Source organism: Parasteatoda tepidariorum, chromosome 4 (genome assembly GCF_982258835.1).
Source record: "Parasteatoda tepidariorum strain Cologne lab strain chromosome 4, Ptep-v5.0, whole genome shotgun sequence".
Classification (NCBI taxonomy): domain Eukaryota; kingdom Metazoa; phylum Arthropoda; class Arachnida; order Araneae; family Theridiidae; genus Parasteatoda; species Parasteatoda tepidariorum.
Genome location: NC_141758.1, coordinates 91991981 through 92008181, shown reverse-complemented (window position 1 = coordinate 92008181; position 16201 = coordinate 91991981). Strand labels below are relative to the sequence as shown.

Genomic DNA, 16201 nt, shown 5'->3' with positions numbered 1-16201 from the left:
GCACATATCAAATTTCAAAAGTTTTTTTGTTGACAGTTAATATATTAAATAGAAAACAATTGTTAAATTTTATGAAAGTTAACATTTAAGGGCATAAACTTCCGAATACTGCACTGGCCAATGTTCTAGATATTCAGAATGCTCTCAAGAGTCTTATTTTGATAGTCAAGAATCCAAATGAGCCAAGAAATAAAAAAAATAAAAAATATATAGACATAAAATAAAAAAATAAATAAATGGATAAAAATTTCTGGCATTTCAATTGACAATTCTACTACAGCTAATTATATCCTAAGTAATTGAAAATATAATTGCTAAAATCTTAAAATAAATATAGATATTACTCTTTTATATAAAATACATGCTGAACTCATCAACAGAAACATATAGAACAGTTAATTTTTTTTGCAAATAAAAAGGTTGGAATTTTGATCAAGAAATCATATCTCAATTATCTATAATATCAAGCTGATGTTTGCGACTTAAAACTAACTCATGATTTGAATTGAATTTAGCAATTTCAAATTTAGCATAATGTGTTAAACAAATCCCTATATCTTAATTTGCCAAAAAAAAAAAAAAAAAAAAATTAAAAATTTGATACTGCGATACGGATAATTGACACATACTACTTATACTCATGAAAATTTCATATTTTGAGTAGCGAAGTGCAATAATTTTGCATTGTGTTTGTAGCTTTATTAATTTTTCAAACTTAAAATAAAATGAATATTTAATTATGATACTTTTTTAAGCCGATTTATTTCTTTAAGGGGCCGTTCAAAAAGTACGTACACAAAAATGGAGACATTTTAAACCCCTCCCCTCTTCGTACATTACCGTACATAAGGTCGTACTCCCCCCCCCCCTTAGAGTACGTACATTTTATTAGTCTACCCCCTTTTTTCATAAAAATTAAAATAATTATGTTTTAAATAAAATTAAATATTTATTTAAGGAGTGTGTAGGATAAAGACATATTTAAATTTGGTGTATGTTTATAAAGTACGTACTTTGTATGATACCTCCCCCCCTCCCCATCGTACAAAATCGTACAAAATAGCAAATCCCCTCCCCCCCTTCGGGTTGTACGTACTTTTTGAACGGCCCCTAAATAAGTAGAGTATTCCTTATTTCTTTTATCTGATTTAGTTGTTCAGTGCAATTGTGGTATTGCTGTAGCAAACAAGAAGAAGAAAATTTGGGAAACATTTTTACCTGTTAAAACTTGCTAAACGATGTTTCATTCACGTGCGAATTCCTTCGCTTACGAAAAATCAATCAAGTAAGGGCAATCAAAAACTTTCTGCATTTTTTTCGTAAACCTTCACCTACCTTGTTCATTTTTTTGCATTCGAAAAAATAACAAATGGTGAGATCGGCTATTTGTCCTAAACCTGAAAAATCGGTTCTCCAAAATTGGTGCTAAAAAATGATTGTAATTAATGTTTGTGAGAATCATGAGATCGCCAAATGACCCCACCCAAGCAAGTTAATATATATATGATTTTATATGCGAATATGCAAACTTTTTTAACTTTATATTGGTGCTTACTTGAGGCGCCCTGTGATCTATTGGAGAATTCTCACTACATGAGATGTGCATATGCGATCGTACGTCAATGCAATTTACGCCTGCGCTATCAATTTGTCTCACATGTAGTTTCTAAACATTCGCGTCTAGAAAACAAAAATATTTTCTAAAAATTTCTTTTTTATTTCATAATGGAGAACCGTATTCAGTTAATCACAGGTGGCGCTAGGGGTTAAAAATCATCGTAAGACTCCCAGGTAACTGCTTCTGATTTATTTTTTGAGGAGCATTCCCAATGAATGCAACTTTTTTGAAACCGACTAAATACTAGACTGAAGAGTTTTTTTCAAGTAAAAAAATTCTACCAATCCGGATTTTCTTCCTATGCGAGTTTTAATGTTATTCGCGTTTGAATGCTCCCTTAGGGACCATTCTTGTTGCACTCGATTTTCCATTGAATGAGTTCTTGTGTCAGCAAGAAAGGTATAATAATACATTATCGACATAAGTTGTGAAAATGGTTGAGCTTATTTTACTTATACTATCACTAGTCATAAATTTTAATCAGCAATTTTTTAAAAAGGGTGAGGTGACTTTCCTCTTATGCCATAATCTTGCGAGAGCAGAATGCAGCAGGAATAGCCCCGAAGTTTGGAAACCAGTTTTTATCTACATGGATTCATAGTTTTGTTTGAATAATCACGCACAGTTCGAAGACTAAACAATGGTACAAATTATACATATCAGTATTTTTGCAACGCTTAATAAACTTCAAAAGATCAATCATCTCGTTAAAAATGTTAAAACTGTAAATATTCAGTATCAATGGAAATTGTAATTTATTTGTGTGGTTTGGCATCAATATGGCAGTTTTGCAAGCAAAACAAACAAGGGGGGAAAGAAGTAAAAAAAGAAAATGCCGAAGAGTTTGAAATTGCCCACCGGAAACTAACTTTCCCTCTCCTTGTGGAGGTTGTAGTTGAACCCAGGGACTTGGATGTCACGTGATATATTGACGCAATGCCCGTACTTCTACAGGGTGGGTGTTTTCAGTGGGTGGTAGGGTGTCTTTGCGTAATAATATCAACTCTGGCTTCAAAGGTATGTTTAATATACTTCTTATGATTCTCACTTGCCCTGATTACACTCTATGTTTGTTTCCATATGCTGTGATTAATGTTTATTTTTGCGCTATATTACGTCTAGAACTGATAGCATATCAGGGATTGTTGCTAAGTTATTTGTGCTGCGCTCGGGGGGAAAAAAAGTGGGATCGTGTGTAAGTCTCTTGAAACAAACACTATCCTAAACCCAAGGTCGTGTTACTTATATTCTTGTCGAAAACCACCCTCCATTTTAAGGAAGTGGTGTGTATAAGTTATAAGTTACTGATCAGAAGAAAATATTTTATGGGGGAGTTCGCGGCATTAGAATTAATTTGGACGGAATAAATTGCATGCAGAATTTTTTATTTCTCTTTCTAAACCACCAACCAGGGGAATATTATTTTGCTAATATAGTTTCAGCATATTTGCACGGAGTTGAATTGCTTTAAAAATAATGGAATAAGTAAACTGGTAATTTATTTCACGCAATTCTTCAATCAACTAAGAGTAAGTAATTTTATTTGCATATAAAGTAAACAAAATAGCTTTGCTTTTATACTGTCGGTATTTTTACACCTGCTGTGTTTTATTACTTAAGAAATGGTGCAGAAATTATGCGGCAATTAATTTCACAAAATTCTATATTTAAAGAAGTTTAAATAATTTGATTTGCTAGACTGCATTTATAACTGAATATTCTGCTTAAATAATTCTGTTTAATAAATTCCAATTTTAGAAGTGGTGTGTTAAAGCGTTTTAAGTAAATTCAATTTTTATGTTTGCTTTTATTAATTAATATTGTTTAAAAATTGAGAATCATTCTTTTAAAAAATAGTGTGTTTGAATGATAATTTATAAATTTAAAGACATATTTTATGCAGCAATTCACTGCATAAAAGCTAATTTGCATTAATAAATTTCAGATGAAATTTCAATTTTCTTTTATATATATAATATAAAGTAAACAATAGCGGAAGAAAATAATTTGGCTTTTGTACTTTAACCATCATATTTGCCATTGTGGAGTTAGATTATTTCATAAAATAATTAAAATCCTTTGTAATCATTTATTTCATTAAATTTTTGAATCAAATATAAGTTATCTCATTTGCAAAAGAATTAACTGTGTAACTATAAACATTTCCAATTTGAAAAATTCCATGTTGAAAAAGTGATGCATTTAAGTGCTAAGTTATAGCTCTAAATGAATATTTTATCCTAGCTTCACTAAATAAGTTGTGTGTTTATAAACTTCATGCAGAATTTAAATTTTACTATGTAAATACTTGCAGGGGAAAATAATTTTACATTTATAGTTTTAGCATATTCATATTTGGTTAGATTATTTTAAAATAATACTTAATAATAAAGAAAACTATCTAGTAATTTATTTTGTAAATTTTTTCGAACAGATAAAGAGAATATAATTTTATTTGCACAGCAGCTACATTAACGATTTAAAATTGATGTTTAAAAAAATATGGACGGAATTTGTATTTTTTATTTATATCTTAAAAATATTTTGTGTAAATGGAGGGAAGATTTCCTGATAATCACCAACCAGTTCTTGGCAACTTCTGGGCAGTGTCTTGGGAGAGGGAAAAATAAATCACAGTAACGAACCAACTCGAAGAGTATAACTCGTAGCCACCCCCAGACAAAAATCTACTTTTTATTATTTTTTTATTTGAAAAACATTTAAATCCATTTGGCGTCATGGCTATTGAAGTCGACAAATCTTGATACGTAAATATCCTCTAAATAAACTCTTACTTTATTTTCATTGATTTAAAAATAAGATCTATGTGGTGTTTGATTTCATAAAATTTTCCAACCAATTAAATGTAAACTCATTAGCAATGCCAGTAATACTTTAATGCAATAATTTTAGCACATTATTTTTCAATAGTTTTTTTAAGGTGCTGTAGAGATTTGTGTATTACATTAAAAATGCATACTCGACTGATTATGCTTTATTTAAACATTATAAATGCATCGTTTATAAAGGCATTTTTAATGCAAATGCATTGCAGTGTATTTAAAAAGGCATGTATAATTGTTTACTGTTTGGAGTCAATGATTGAGATTTGTTATGTCACGTTAAAAACAAATTTTAACTGTTTAATTATAAAAAAATTCTGGCTTCAAATTTAAAAAAAAAATTTTAATAGTAGAAGTTATGTGTAATTATGCAGCACATTTTATTGTTTCACATTAAACCATATTTTATGGATCTAACATTGTAAAAGAGTTTTGCCACAAGGGAGTTCAAAATTTTGTAGTCAGTTACCACACTTGGTGAAGTTTTTCTCTAGTTTCACTTTCTTACTCTACTAAAAAATCGCATAATTCTATGTTGCTGTGTTTTGTTTTTTTAACATCAAAAGGAATAACGAAACTATACCAAAGTTGCGTTAACCGTTCATTAACAGATTCAACTCTTGAAAATATGAAAGTAAACTTTATTTTCTGTTCATTTGCAAAATTCTGATGCTAGGAATAATTTCTTAGCAAGAAAACTAATGTTTAATCCTGAAATTAACAGTTTATAAGGCATATAATAGCATTAATAACTTGATCAAGGTACTAAGTATATAGCTACTATCGTTCTTCAAAGTTAAACGATTCAATTGATATTTAGTTATTTAACTTGTTTTTTTTTTTGTATATAATAGATATTTTAAATAGATAAGATTTATTTTTTAAGCAATAAGGAAAATATGTGCTTGTAATTTTGAGTTTTGACTCGTTAAGGATACACTTCATGTCCTTGAGAAAAATTTATTGAGTTTCCTTTCGGTAAAATTTAACTCTGCTTCAATCACATGTTGTAACTCTTTTAACTGGGCCAAGATAGCCTGGTTGGTAGGGAACTAGGCTTATGTTCAAGTGGTTGTGGGTTCGATCCCTGCTGGTCGAAGACTCTCTGTGTAGTAAATGGTGACTGATGCACATTAAATCTGTTGAAAAGTCCATGTTCCCATTACGAATCAATACCTCTGGGGGTTCTGAATTGGAGATTGATTGTTCTCTGATTCATGTCAAAATTACGATCTGTGGATGAATGAATGGGTCCGCCTTATAAACGGGAGTGGCAGAAGTCGAATTCTTGGTCATAGATGGCGCCACTGGAAAACAAGAACAATCACTCCGCCTTAATGGCATACGTCAGCAATAACTCTTTAATTACGTTAGATTATGTAGGAGCTCTATACTGAACTGAAGGAATATATTTACAGTTAATTGTACTAAAATTTGTAAAATGAAGAGTTGTAAGGAGTTAAATGAGATTTTTTTTTTAAAATAAATAAATATTTTTGCACTGAAATAAGTCTGATTAGAGTTCTATTGTCTTTTAAAAGGAGTTAAGTGTACAGCTTTTTCAATTCGTAAAAATTTGGTTTGGTCATTTTGCTCCTTTTCAAAGACAACTCCTTTAACACATATGCTCATTTGTGTAAAATCTAATGAAGTTTTTCTTTTTTGTTTTTATTATCAGAAAATTTTTAACAATACATAAACTTAACTTTCCAAAACTATTTTGAAATAATTATTAAAGTTAACAAAAAAAAAAATTATGTTATGATAGTTTTAGTAAGTCTCCATTCTAGTCCATGCAGCTCAGCATCAATCTAAAGGATAATTCCGAATTTCGGTCTTATTCATACAAAACTAAAAAATAAACTTGTAGTACAGAGGGCTTCAAAACTATTTCTTTGTAATCGCATACTTCGGAGGAGTTTAAATGGGGGAGTAAATGAAAATTGATTTTACATATAATGAATAAGATAATTAAGTGTTTTTTTTATAAGATGATAGTTTTTGTGTTTTTATTTTCACTAATTAAATTAACGGATTGGATAAATTGCAATTTTACATACTTTTAATAAAATTTAATATTTTCTACACTAAAAATTTGATTTGTGACAGCAATTGCCAAATTAAAATAAAGGAAGTTATAATGTCAAAATAATTTAAGAACATAATTGATTGATCACTTGTAATTTAATATGTCTATTTATTTATAAATTCTTCATATTTATAATATCTAATAATTATCCTTAAACAAAAATTTGATTAGACAAATTCGACTGTTGTCGAAAACTATGTCAAAAACTTGCCAACCCTAGTCTTGATACATACATGTATTTTTTTAATTTCTTTTCTTAGTCAACTTTTGATTTTACTTTTAACTATTTAATTCGCTATGGTGTTATTTTTTTTTTAATAATTTTTTTTAATCAGTGCTATCGCGCGCATGTTTTATAATCGTGTGCTAAATCGTACAAACAGTCTCTTCCGAAATTTCTGTGATGTGCTTTTTAAAACATATGTTTTGATGATAAAAATTTAAAATGTAAAATTTAAGTTTGCATTCTTAATTAATTAATCAGTTATTAATACTAGATATTGATAAATTGAATCAATTTTTTATAATTAAATGATAAAATTATTTATAATGTTATTATGATTTATAATATTATTATTATGATTTTAAAGTTAACAATGATTTAATAATTCTATCCTTAACTCTGCAAAGAGAAATATTCAAAAAATTTTGAAAAACTCAACTATTTTTCGAAATTTATATGGTAGTAGACCTAAATTGACCTAACACCTAAATTGACCTCTGACCTAAATTGTTTTTCTTTTTTTTATTACTGTTGTTATTTTTCGTTTGCTTAACATTTATAATATGTTCGATCGTCACTACAATTGAATCCGTAAGCATAAGCGATAAAATAACGTAATTTCTGAGGAACTTTAAGGATGCGGTGGCTAATTAATTTTTTTAAAAAATAATTTTAAGAAACTATTATTTTTTACGTTTCTATTTTTTTAATTCTAGTTACTTTTTGTTTTATTTTTAAAAAAATCGATTGATTTTTTTCCTTTTATTTTTTTGTAAGAAATTATATAATTTTTTTCTTCTTTTCTTTTTAAATTGTCACAATTATTTCCATTTTTCAGAATATAATCTTAAAACTTAGCCCGAATTCCCTTTTCGTATAGATGAGTAAATTTAACGCCTAGGTAGTTACGTAATGTACGAATGCAGCTTTTTAATTTGGTTTTTCCCAGAAATATTTCCAGTGGGTGAAATCCTGATTGTCAGAAACAAACCATTTGCACTATTCCGTTCACCAAAAACAAACACTTCACGATATCTTGATTTAAAAAAAAAACAAATCATAGCTAAAAATTTGCATATCCGAAAATATCACTCTAAAGTCGGGTGTCAGGGGTCTGTTTAGAAGAAATTTGGGTCCGTTAACGGACCCTTCACAAAATATCTTTTCATAAAAACGGACCCTTCACAAAGTGATTTTTCTTTTAATCGTACCCTTCACAAATTTGTTTATCTTCATTATTATTTTGTTAATCGAATAAACCCTTTACAGGGCAGAAAACAAGAAAGATGGATGTAAAAGAATTAAGTTTTGTCTTCGGCAGACGATTCTTCCATTATTCATCCGAAATTAATATTCTGCTTTCAGCAGTATAGGCTAAATACCAAATATTTGTATGTTGCATCTCTAATTTAGAAGCAGCAATTGTTGTTTAATTTTTAAAATTTAATTTTTTTTAATTATAATTTTACAGTGTTGAGCATAATCTTGCATGTCTTTACAATTTAAAAACTCCTTGAAAAAGCTTTTTTTTGCAATAACGGACCCTATTTGCACAAATTCATAAAAGCGGACCCTGGTTGGAAGAATGTGAGTAATATTTTCACAATTTCACGAAAAACGGACCTTTCACAAAATGTCTGGACAGACCCCTGGTGATAGTATTTTTAGGATGTTTTCTCGTCGATATTGTTCTTAGAACCTCGATCTATAAAACCGGATTTTGATCATTTTAGAATTTTTGAGATTTAGTTTTTTTTTACGAATGTAATACGAATCTTCTTATAACTAGAATTTTAAGAAAATCCGGATGTACTCTCATGATAGGTTAAAAAAAAAAAAAAATAAGAAGATTACGTGATTCCATTTGTTTTATTTCTTCCATTGTATCGCTGCTACAATTTTAATTTTATCTATTTTGTTTAAATTGTTCTCCCTCATTAGGGTTAGGGACCATTCAAATATTACGTAAGCACCTAGAGATCAAGGTGTTGTGATTTAATTTTGGTAACAAGTAGGGAGGGGGAATAAGTAAGACATTAAAATCACCTTATTTTCAAAAGTTTTTTATGAAACTAATTAAAAATGTAACAAAAAATTACTCGTGATAAAATTTCAAATGTGGAATTAAAGTTGAATTCGAGTGAAGAAAATATTTCTTCGCTGAGTTTTAGACGATCAACAGTTTTAACCCTGAAAGCAAAGCAAAAAAAATACATAAAGAATATTCCGACTTAAAATTTTTATAAAATTAATTATTACGCGAACTGCGTCTAAAGCAAAGCTACATCTTTTTCTTTGATTTAGATCCTTAAACTAGATTACTTCAATGTAATAGCACCTAACGCGCTATAAATCCTACTTGATGTAAAAGAACTAGCATCAGATTTCTCGTTATCGCAACCTGCTGTTGGGACTATAACAAGAAATTGCGATTATCGCAAAATATAACTCCGACGTCGATGAGTGTCTATTATCGCAACATGTTCTCACTATCGCAATTTTACTGCTATTAAATTTTTTCACTTATAATTTACATATAAGTAAATATTTATTATTTTGTTTTATTCTTATTTAAATCAATTTTTAAAAAAAAAATTCTTATTAGATTTTGTTAATAATAATTAAGAAATATTTTTTTAAAAACTTATTTCTTATATTTTTTAGAATTTTATCTTGCATAAAAACAAAGTTCGAATTTTCCTCGTAAGAGAAAAACAAGTTTGAACGCTTCCTTTTAAAATTGAATTTCTTATTTGGGTGTATATTTAAATAAGGCGGAATTCCGATCACCAAAAGCGTAATATTTGCATAATTCCGATCGTCTTCGCGAACAACATACATTTTTCCATTTCTTTTTAAATTGTATTTTACTCATTAAAGAAAAACTCTTATGCGTTATGAATCGTAACTACATGTGACTTATGAATCTAACTTATTATTTTTCCAAACGTTTATTTTCTCAATTTTAACTTTTATTTCAAATTTGAAATCGAAATTTTTTCAAGTTTCTTATTTTGAAATTAAAAAAAAAGTAATTTAAGTGTCTTATGTAACCATTGCTCATACCTATGCTCTCTCATTGGCTACTAAAATAAGCAAATCACAACCGCCTTCCCCATTTGCATTACTCTCGCAAGAACGGCTTCTTGTTAAAAAAAAGTTTTTTTTCTTTTTTTTTAACAGAAGTATTTTTCTAAATTTGTTTATTTTCCTTTTATTTACCAGAATTTTATATTGTGTAAAAACAGCACTTCCCTTGTTAGATTTAATATGTAAATATCCCATGTAAGTGTTCAGACGCCATCTTTTAAAAATTAAATATATTCCATAGGTTTAAAACGAATGAAATTCCGATCTCCAAAATTTAACCATTCGCATAATTCCAATCTTCTTCACGGACAACTTAAATTTCTCCAATTCTCCTATTTTTCACTCATTAAAGTAAAAACTTATATGCGTTATGAATCTCACTGGATATGAGAGCATAATTCACCAGAAATTGCCATTGTCGCGAAAAAAATAAGACTCCGACATTGATAAATGTTTTAGCTATCGCAACAACGTTCCATTGTCTTCTAAATTCGCATCCTACTTCACCTCTACCTGGATAGCGGGGGAAAGAACAAGAACAATCAACTTTGAGAAAAACCACCCGGAGTCCATTACTAACCGAGGACAAGCGCACCACCAGAAAACCGAACCCCTTTTCTCGCCAACTGAAAAGTCAGGTTTTCCACCAACTCACATACCCCTCTGGCGATAGAGAAAAAAAAAGTTACGCAAGGGTTGAGACACCAAAAAAGGGGTTAAGCAACAACAAATCTTTCTTCATGCTGGATTGCTCTATCCTGCAGGGGAGGGAGTAAAAGGGGGGCAAGGAGTTGAACCTACCGCTACCAGGCAGAGGTTCTCCACCAGTGAAAGGGGGAAATATTTGGCAACGGAGCATTGACCTCCCTGTGAGTAGAGGGGGTGGAGGAGAGGAAAGGGAGTGAACCTTGGGGGGTTGCTGAGCTGCATTTTGCCAGGCTTTGCTCCAGCATATAATCAATACTTTGGTTTGAGGGAATGTAGGGGTGAATGTTGGGGGAGGCCTTGGTTCCCTAATTTACCCCCTTCTGGACTTGCAAAGTGCTTTTTCCGGGAGAGGTGCGGCTCTGGCCGGATTTGGGTCAAAGGAACCTTGATTTACCCCCACCCTGAAAATGCCTGCTAACTTCTGTTCTGATGGAAGGTGAATAAAATGAATGAACTTTTGAAAAGTGAAAGCGATTTTTTTTATATGCTCCCTTTTTCTGTTTTAGTTGAAAGCTGGGAAAATTTTGATAATTAAATTCAAGTTTATATATATTTTTTTTACTTAGGTTTTATGTACTTTTATTATGGTACTCTATTTTCTTTCAAACAGTTTTTCAACATTAAAGAAATTGGAATTTTTATTTTAATATATTTAATTTATTGTCATAAAAATTCGTATATTTTACTGAATAAATTAAGCTGATTAACTAAAATGATTTTACTGATTTGGTTAAATTAAACTGACGTTTCACTGATTAAATTAAAATTATTATTTTACTGATTGAACACTTTTAATATATTGCTGTTTTAATGTTTAGCACCTTACATGATTTTAGCTGTTCTACGCCCGCCATGTTCATGGGCTGTTGCCATGTCTGATGTGTATTTTATGTAATTTATGTTTCTACTGTTCTCTGGATAATTTTTTTTTTTGGATTTTAATAAACATTTACCCGTATGCCCTAAATAAGGGCGGGTCGGGGTAAATTCTTCCATTTTACTGATTGAAATTAATTTCTGTTAAAAGTACATATTTTCGTACATTTTGCAAAAATATACAAATGGGTCTTTTTTTTTTGTTAAAGTGCAAGTGTATATTTTTTTTAACCTAAGTTTTATAATGTATGGCATTAAATTCACTTTCGAATGTTTTTTTTTTTTAGTATTAAAAATATGCTTTCTTATTTAAATATGTTTAATTATTATTATTTTTTTTTTGCCTCAATAATTCGCGTATTTTACTGCTGATAATTTATACTGTATACCGTGTGTATTTTTGTAATGAAATTATATTTCATTTCGTAGTTATAATCTCTGAATATTATGCCCAGGGTTCTTAATTAACCAAAAAACGAAAAAAAAATTTTTTCGTGACAAGTAAATAAATAAAGGGGCAGTTTAAAAAATACGCTTGACCCTTTTAATGTGTGTTTTTACAGAATCTGATTAAAATTAGAGTTGTATAAGTACAATTTAATGAATTAACACGAAACTCTAACTGTCAGAACGATACTAAATATATCGGTTGCTTTTTATAATGATAACAAAAAACGGAATACTGCTTTAATAAAATATTTTTCAATAACATTATATTTAAAAAGTGATATTTATTCGTATTTAATTATAATTTCATGTTGTTAATTATAATTTTGAATGATGCAAACAAGATATTTAGTGACTGTTATATTTTGTTTGCTTACGAAATTTCATTATATTCATTATATGCAGTCAATAATTCAGATTTTATGATGTATTTTAATTGTTTATATGAAATTATTTATGTAAAATGCTAATGAAAAATAGGTAGCAAAATAAAATATCTAAACTCAAGAAAGGAGATTTGATCCTGATAACTGTTCTCAACCCGTTCTTTTTTGAACACCATAGTTCAACTTATTTTATTAATTTTCAACACGCATACGCCAAGAAAAAATTCATAATTTAAAATGTTTCAATCTTCGAAACAAAATTCTTCTTCTTCTTGTTATTTTTTTTTAAATTAGTGTTTTTTTTTTTTTTTTTTTTTTTTTTGGTTAGCATATTCTCAGCTGCTAAGAAACTTTTTTTTATTTTTTATAAAATCATAGATCCGCTTACAGAAGCTCGTTCATTTAGGGTTCCATTGCCAGAAAAAATGGGAACCGCTGGCCTAGATAATGAGTTTTAACGGATAAATTGAAAGGGAAAGATAAATTCAATCGCATCTTGGGTATACTCGTTGCGATTTTGAATAGTGATTTGATCACTTTTCAACAGAAATGAATTATGCGCATTATTATGCTAATGTAGAATTTATTTAATGCTTTTTTTTTTTAACCATTTTTTAAATTAAATTTTTGCACATAAACCCAAGATTTTATAATAAGGTGATTCTAATGTCTCACGCCTCATCTCTTTGTAACTAAAATTAATAATATTCCCCTTTTAGATGCTTCCGTAATATTTAATTGTCAACAATAATAAAAAGCAAGCATATCTTCTATCTCTATGTTGAAAAACAAGCATATCTATAGAAGTTAGAGATATGCTTTAATAGACAAGCATGTAAACTTCTTCACTCCTCTTTATAGTTCAGTAATATTTGAACGACCCCTTGTGGATATTTTTCCTGGCTGGGTTTCATTTTTTAACTTATTTCTATTGTTGGGCACAAGGTCCACCAGAAGCTGTGGCGTTCCTAATCTCCGTGACATTCTCCCGCGAAATATGCCTTTCCCCCTAAAATAATTATCCAATTTTTAAGATGGGGGCTCCCTAGAAAGACCTCACTTTATTGTGGAATCATTTCATTGGTCGAAACCCTCTTTTTCCTTCAACGATTCACAAACAACAGTAACAACACCATCCATATTCATAAAATTATCAGAAAACTACTTATTATAAGATGTGAATTCGCTCCCCTAAAGCGAATTTTTTTAATATTTTGTATAATTTCCATAGCTATTTGTCACTTACATTTTTTTATATTTTACATAATTTCCATAGCTATTTGTCACTTACATTTTTTTATATTTTACATAATTTCCATAGCTATTTGTCACTTACATTTTTTTAATATTTGTATAATTTCCATGGCTATTTGTCACTTACATTTTTTTAATATTTGTATAATTTCCATAACTATTTGTCACTTACATTTTTTTAATATTTGTATAATTTCCATAGCTATTTGTCACTTACATTTTTTTTTTTGGCATCTTCTTCGTATACAGGGAACATGTGCATTAGAAAAAACAAAAATGAAGCATGATTTCAAGTATTCTATTTATGAATTTTTTTTTTTTTAAAAATGGCTTGTTTATAAAAGCTTCTCTACTGTTATGGATTTATTTAAACCTGGTTTGATTTTAACTCCTGTCTCAAATTCGCCCGAAACTTGGAGACAGTGGTGGGTAGGGTACTTCTTCATTGGCTATTTGTAACTGTGACACAGAGGTGGCCAGATCGATAGAAAGTGGGGGCGTACACCAGGATTTTCTATCCGGGGGCGTTGAAGTGCAGTCTGGAGATGATCTCTAAACATCCCTCCTAGCTAAAATGGTTTCTATTGCCCCCCTTGTTCTGAAAATTCCTGATCCTGGATTTCGCCTATATTTGAAAAATTCACATGCTCCTTATTTTTTAGGAAAAAATATACCCCCTATTTACCCTTTCTTTTTAGTTGTCACGTGACAAGCAGGATGCTATATTATATGTTATGTAGTTCAGTTATTAAGGATTTAACGACGCGTTAAAGATAACATAGTAGTTAAGTGTTACGTGTTGTATATAGTCCAAAAGTCATCCCTAAGTGCACACATTTCTTTAGACTGTTTTTGCTCACAATTGAATTACATGTTCAATTTTTACAAATTTACTCAAGTTTAAAACTACGAGAATATATGTGAGCTTTAGTTTGATAATCTGTTGCAATTAATAGTCATAACGAACCAGTTTAAGAAAAATGACGCTTGGCATAAAAAATGTCAGCGAAATTAATTCTGACCCCTCTTCCCCCTTCAAGTTACTGATCTAGTCAGTTTCGGTTTATGCTTACTACGAAACGAGTTCTGAAAAAAAAAAAAAAAAATCACGAATATATATAATATGTAACGTTAAAAAATATTTTATTTTTCAAGTATTCTTCGACTATTTTTTGTAACACTCATTCCAAACGCCGTTTCAAAATAGTACTAATTCCTAGAGGGGTTCGAATCTTTTGTTCGAAATGTCCCTTTCTTTATTCCTATTTAATTTTTCTTTTTTGAACGCAAATTTAGCTCATCAGTGAAAAACTAAAAAAAAAAAAAAAAAAAAAAAAAAAACCTTAATAATTACTTTTCTTTTTGTTTTAACAACCTCAGCTAAAAAAAAAAAAAAAAAATTCTTTTTGTTATTCTTGCATTTTGACGAGATTAAGCTTTCGTTCGGTCGACAAATGAGACTTTTTTTTGCGATTTGAAGCAATGGCGATCGGCCGTGATAACCCTGATGTGAACCATGATATCGATACTTAAAACCATTATTTTGCGCTCATTTGCTGAGACCTTAACAAAGCGTAAAGTTGAATCTAAGTTATTTCATGTTAAGTTTGGCAGCAATGTTATTCAACTTGATAGCCTGCCGCAAATTAGCACGATTTTATAATTCTGAGTGCACCAACACCAGTACACATTTTAAACATTCCTGCACTTTTTAAGATGTTTTCATGTGTCACACCCTCCTACTTGACAATGTTTGATATTTCTTCGATAATAAAGTATGTTCTTTTCAAAAAAAGAAAAAAACTATTTGTCATATCCTGTCCCTTGGCCAAAGGATACTCTCGTACTATGTGCTCTTTGTTCGCCAAGTCCTGTCCAATACTGATCTTATTGAGTTACTAAGGAGTTTTATTACCGTGCCAGCATCATAGAAGTTAATTCTTGCATTTGATATTATCGTGCATTTTACCGAGATAGGGTAAATATTATTAATGTTACACCTTTAATATTCATAATAATGTTAACAATGCCGATAATAAGGTTCAGACGCAGACGATTATAATCAATTACAATTTATATTTACGGAATACTTTTTTTATTGCCTTTTTTTCTCCAAAAAAAAAAATGGAAAAATGGAATGGATTCTGTGCATTTTCTTCTCATTTTAATATTGTAACCACCCAAGTAAATAATAAATAGGTGTACGAGAATGAGATATTTTTAAGTTCTGTACAGAAAATTAATATTTTATTTAACAGTTTTGGAAGAAAAAATTGAACAGAGAACATTAATGAGACCTGCAATTCTTACTGCGCTCTGGACCCCATTATGCTGATCCTCATATAAGCATTATAACCAACTTCATTGTTTTGTAATTATCGTTAGGTTATTTTTAGATAGGTTAACAAATTTACCAACTTTCGAAAACGTTTTCTTCTCTTTAACGAGTGAATGTTCTAAACGTTGCTCATTAGCTGTATGATTTAACTATTAGATGGCATATTCCATATGGAGATGTTGATCGGAACAATAACTAAGTAATTAATGGCCAAATTCTACCACATAAATTTTCATACATAGTTTTTTTAAAGCAGATGATACATCTGCTTTAAAAAAAAACTTTTTTTTCTTCTCCCGCGCAATAACAGCTGGCAGTCTTTCTAAGAA

The 16201-nt window shown here is 29.6% G+C and overlaps 1 protein-coding gene across 3 annotated transcripts in view; it reads left to right on the top strand.

Moving 5' to 3' along the window:
• The first annotated feature begins 2257 nt into the window (after nt 1–2257).
• Nucleotides 2258–16201, top strand: part of LOC107444538 (uncharacterized) — a 39714-nt gene continuing 25770 nt past the window's right edge. For 2 of the 3 annotated variants that reach the window (XR_015433199.1, XM_087161613.1), the window contains exon 1: nt 2258–2635. The gene's annotated coding sequence lies outside the window, so the exon portion shown is untranslated. Of the gene's footprint in view, nt 2636–2664; nt 3148–16201 lie in introns of those variants that run through there. The other variant, XM_087161615.1, reaches the window with a different exon arrangement.